The following is a 5899-nucleotide window of genomic DNA, read 5'->3' as shown; positions in this document are numbered from 1 at the left end:
AATGCAAATTGGTAGAGCCATTATGGAAAACAGTTTGGAGGTTCCTCAAAAAATTAAAAATAAATCTACCATGTGATCCAGAACTCCACTTCTGGGTATACACCTGAAGGAAACAATATCACCATCTTGAAGAGGTAGCTGCATCACTATGTTCATTGCAGTATTATTTACAAGAGTCAAGATATGAAAACAACCCAAGTATCCACTGATGGATGAATGGATAAAGAAAATGGATAAAGAACACACACACACACACACACACACACACACACACACGCAGGAATATTATTCAACCATAAAAAAGGAAATTCTGCCTTTTGCAGCAATGTGGATGGACCTTGAGGATGTTATGCTAAGTGAAATAAGTCAGAGAGAAAGACAAATACCCTATGATCTCATGTAGTATGTGGAATATAAAAAAGCAAAAAACCAAAAAAACTGGACCCATAGATACAGAGAACAGATTGGTGGTTGCAGAAGTAAGGGGTGGTGTGGTGAGGGATGGGCAATATGGGTAAAACTTATAAGATAAATAAGTTCTATAGATGTAATGTACAGCATGGTGACTATGCTTAAAAGTAATTAAAAGAAGGAAGAAGACCTTCAGCGTTGCCCTGGCGGAACGGAGACAGGCCCTCTGGTTGGAGATATGTGTAACACACCGACTTACTGTGACCTAGGAAAGGCCGCCAAGGATATCTTCAATAAAGGATATGGATTTGGCATGGTTAAAATAGATCTGAAAACCAAGTCCTGTAGTGGAGTGGAATTTTCTACTTCTGGTCATGCTTACACTGATACAGGGAAAGCAGCAGGCAACCTAGAGACCAAATATAAGGTCTGTAACTATGGACTTATCTTCACCCAGAAATGGAACACAGACAATACTCTCAGAACAGAAATCTCTTTGGAGAATAAGTTGGCTGAAGGGTTGAAACTGACTCTTGATACCATATTTGTACCGAACACAGGAAAGAAGAGTGGAAAACTGAAGGCCTCTGATAAACGGGATTGTTTCAGTCTTGGCAGTAATGTTGATATAGATTTTTCTGGACCAACCATCTATGGCTGGGCTGTGTTAGCCTTTGAGGGTTGGCTTGCTGGCTATCAGATGAGTTTTGACACAGCCAAATCCAAATTGTCACAGAATAATTTTGCCCTGGGTTATAAGGCTGCAGACTTCCAGCTGCACACTCATGTGAATGATGGCACTGAATTTGGAGGGTCTATCTACCAGAAGGTTAATGAGGAGATTGAAACGTCAATAAATCTTGGACGGCTGGCAGTGAAAATACCCGTTTTGGTATCACTGCTAAATACAAGCTGGATTGTAGAACTTCTCTATCTGCTAAAGTAAATAATGCCAGCCTGATTGGACTGGGTTATACTCAGACCCTTTGACCTGGTGTCAAACTGACCCTATCAGCTTTAATCGATGGAAAGAACTTCAATGCAGGAGGTCACAAGTTTCGGTTGGGATTTGACTAGAAGCTTAATGTGGTTTTGGGTAAAGCATCCAATTTGTCCCTGGAGGTGAAGAGAACCCACTATGTTTTGGCCTTAAAATTCTGTGAAATTTCAAAAGTGTCAACTTTTTATTCTTACAAAGAATTGTAATCCTCCCCACACTGAACTCTACAGATCGCAAGTCCATCCTAAGAGAGGTACTTGAAGGCATGCCTGGAAGTTGTCATGTTTGTGCCACATTTCAGTTGAGTTCCGCAGTGTTATTTTAAATGCGTTCCTCAGCGACAATGTAGTGTCATGTTACAAAGGAAATGACCCGATTCTCCAGTTTGTACATCACGGCCTGCATGTCCCACACCACTTTTTCATGACCTTTTAATATATTGGTCTCTGTGCTGTAGTGGAATCTTTGGTTTTGCATCAGAGTAAAATAAAATAAACCCATCACATTTGGAACATAAAAAAAAAAAGTAATTAAAAGAAGAAAAAATATGTTTCACAGGAAGACGTTAGAAAGGCAGTGAATTTGTTTTATAACTTTTTGTGTTTATAATACTTTCATTAGTTTCTCATGTTTCTAGCATGAAAGTAATCAAGGACTTTCTAATCTTGTAGAAATCTTATCACGCTTTGCAGAGAAAATATTACTACATCATAAAATCATCTTTTTGAGGGATTTTTCACAACCATGCTAGAAAGAGAGCATGCGGCTGCAATGTGTATAAACTCTCATTACCCCTTCTTTGTTGCTCAAGCACTATCATAATCACTGTTATCATAAAAATGAAAGTAGCAATGAGTTGTAGGAAGAAGAACATACCCCCAAGCATATTTTAAAGCCACCTATTCTGATGTTTGGCCTCTGAGTATGGCTATATTTCAGACCAAGGAATACTCTTAGAACTCTTGACAAAAAACAGAAAGATCATGTTTCGTGTATAGTTGAGGAAGCCATGTTTCAAAATTTCTCATTTTTTGAGGGACATTTATTTGTCGTCCATGTTCTGGGCTGGGGATTTTCTCATTCTCTGTGTCAAGAAACTAACCTTCTTATGAAGGATGACAGACTCTGAAATCATTAATTATAACACAGTATGAAAAGCTGAGTTGTAGGAGAGATTTTACTTTGAGAGCAAAGTGGCAAAAACTTGCTAAATATCACACAGACATTTAGTAACTATAGTGGGTTGAATAGTATGCTCCAAAAATTCATGTCTACCTGGAACTTCAGAATATGAACTTCTTTGGAAATAGAGTCTTCACAGGTATAATTACTTAGGTTAAAATGAGGTCATCCTGGTTTCAAATGGACCCTAAATCCAATGACTGGTGCCCTTTTAAGAAGAGGAGAGGATGCCCAGAGACAAATAGGGATACATAGGGAAGAGGGCATGTGGTGGCAGAGACAGAGATTGGAGAGATGCAGTTAGAAGGCAAGGATCACCAGCAACTACCAAAAGCTGAGAGAACAGCATGTAGCAGATTCTTGTTCAGAGCCTCCAGAAGGATCCAACCTTGCCAATACCTTGATTTCAGACTTCTGGACTCCTGAGCTGTGAGAGAATAAATTTCTCTTGTTTTAAGACATTCAGTTTGTGGTAATTTGTTATGGCAGCCCTATGAAACTAATACAGTGACTCTGTGTTCTTCCTCCTAGAATTGTTTCTTCTTTTCGCTCTTGCTAATCTTACTCAAACTTTGGGTCTCGGCTGAGGTGTATATCCTCCAGGAAGTTCCCTCTGATTCTCCCAAATCTTGGTTCAGCATCTCTTCTATGTGTTTGTATCGAATCCTGTGCTTACTCCATTTTAGTTTAGGAAAAACCCTAGTATAATATCTGAGTTTCTTGTCTTTTATTTCCTAGCTGGGAGAAGGCCAAGATTTTCTTTCTATCTGGTTCTGAAAGCAGCAGGATTGCCTTGTATACATCTTCAATTTGTATATGCCCCAATCTGTACAACTTCATCTATTGGTCCTAATGATTCTTCCCCAAATCCTTGGTGCCTAGAAAGGTTATGATGTATAGTAGGTGTTCAGTTGTTTTTTAAAATAAGTGATTGGCAAAGTCAGACCTGGGCCATGGAATTGTTCTCTCTAAAACTCTCCTCTTCATATGTTTTCTACATTTTTTTTTTTTTTTGTTTTTTAGTAAGAGATTATTATGGTACTTACCAGTTGCCTGGACATTCATTACCAGGACTCAGCTAAACTCAAGTGACTTTAAGCAAGCCGCCTTTGATAGTATCTGAGACAGATACTTCCTTAAGAGTTTACTGAGAGGCAACAGATCTGCTCTTTCCGCTGACAGCTCACTATGCCAAACCCTCCTCCCCTTTCCCAGTCAGTATTGAGGGGGAGTTAGTCAAGAGAGAGAGGAAAAGTCAGATTAACTCTATTGTTGGATTTTGGGGGAACGCAGAGTTCATGGTAAAATGATATTTCTCTCCCATTTCCAAGAGGTAGAGAGCACTTCCATCCAAAGCTAAGATAAGAGCTTAAAGAACTTCAGTTAAAGAAACTCAGAGTCCTTTCAAAAAGGAGAAGTGGGCATTTATTTTCATTCTTAAGCATTATTCATTGTTAATTTTCTGTTCTTAGACATTCTTGCTTTTAAATTGAGGCATAATTTACATAGAGTAGAACACTCAGATCTTAAGTGTGCAGTTCGATATGCTTTGACAAATATATGCACCCGGGTAACCCACACCTCTATTAAGATACAGTTCCTAGGCATTCTTAAATGGCCAACTTGCTGACTTGGACTGAATAGAAGACAATTGGAAAGAGATGACTGAATGGAGATGTGTGCTCCATTATTTGATATGCAAGGATACTGACGCTAAGTAATGACTAGTAGCTACGATTTCACAGTTTTGCTGAGCCTCACTCAAGTGACTGCCTTCTGGTCAAGGGAACCCCAGCTGCAGGAGGCTATGGGGAGATTACCAATGGTGGAAGTTGAGAGGAGGAAATGAAGGGGTGAGCCTGCAGTGCGGTGTCCTAGGTCAGGGAAGTGACAGCACGGAGGTCCTATAAAAGATGCCCCCCTCCCCCCCCATGAACGAGATAGCCTTGAAATCACTGCACACAGCTAGTATTGATGTCCAGCCAGTGCTGGCCAGACACAGGGACAGGCAATCAAGGCCAGGCAAGAATTAAGATATTTGCCCCTTGTCTCCCTCAGAGGAGCTAGCTGTTGCAGAGGAGGAGGGCTAGGCTCTATCAACCTTGCTGGGGAAAGGGGAAAAGATGAGACTGAAATCAGTTTGTGATTAAGGTTGGCAATCTGAACTTGTTGTAACTGAAAGAGACTATGAAATTATAAGATTTTCCCAAACTGTTGAAAAGAATAGAAGAGAATGATTCAACAAAACCTGGTTGGAAGTAAGGACTGAAGAAAAAGAAAACCAGTTTAATGTTTATACCCTTGAAGAGCTGAGGCTTTCCAATAAATCAGTTACATGAGAAAACAAGAGTTATAAGCCTGTGGATTACAGACCCTTGGGGATAAGCAGTGGAGACCCCAGGTTACTGCAAGTTATTGTAAGGGGTGTGCAAAGCACAACGACAAATAAACAAGGTCTCTCAGTGCAGCCAATAATGTCTCACATAGATGGGTAAAATCTTTTGTCAGTGTATATTTATTCAGTTTTGGTTATTAAGTACAAATGTATTTATAAAGGTGTTACTGAGTTTTTAGTGCATTTTTATTATATATACTCTAAATCACAGATTGCTCATGTTTAGGAGCTCTCATAATTATTTTTAATATGAGAAAGGAGTCATTGTCAGCAAAAATGATTCCATACTATTCAGTAGTTTAAGCAACAGAAATTTATTGTTTAACAATCCTGAAGACTTGAAGTCTGAGGTCAAGGTGTAAGCAAGATACACACACACACACACACACGTATATGTCACATTTTCTTTATCCAAAGTGTGTGTGTATGAACACACACACACATACGTACACACACACAGAATGAAGTATCATTCACCCTTAAAAAAGAAGGACATTCTATCATTTGTGACAACATAGTTGGACCTGGAGGGTATTATGCTAAGTGAAATAAGCCAGACAGGGAAAGACAAACACTGCACCATCTCACTTACATGTGGAACCTAAAAACAAACAAACAAACAAACAAACAAACAAACAAAAAACACATAGAAAAAGTAGAAAAGTAGTTGCCAAAGGCTGAGGGGTGGCGGAAATAGGGAGAGTTTGGTAAAAGGCTACAAATGTTCAGTTATAAGATGAATAAGGTCTGAGGATATCATGTATGACATGGTGGCAACAATTGATAACACTGTATTGTATAACTGCAATTTGCTAAGAGAGTAGAATTTAAATGTTCTCATAAAAAAAAAAAAGCGTGATATAGATGGGCTAGACTGAGGTCTCTTCTGGAGAGAGCCTGGGAAGATCAGT

At 39.2% G+C, this 5899-nt stretch overlaps 1 pseudogene; it reads left to right on the top strand.

Moving 5' to 3' along the window:
* Positions 1–649: 649 nt before the first annotated feature.
* LOC113937910 lies at positions 650–1488 on the top strand (annotated as a pseudogene).
* The last annotated feature ends 4411 nt before the right edge of the window (positions 1489–5899 follow it).

The sequence above is a fragment of the Zalophus californianus genome, chromosome 8, assembly GCF_009762305.2.
Source record: "Zalophus californianus isolate mZalCal1 chromosome 8, mZalCal1.pri.v2, whole genome shotgun sequence".
Lineage (NCBI taxonomy): Eukaryota > Metazoa > Chordata > Mammalia > Carnivora > Otariidae > Zalophus > Zalophus californianus.
Note: the sequence above shows the minus strand (reverse complement) of the source record. Positions and strands in the feature narration are given on the sequence as shown.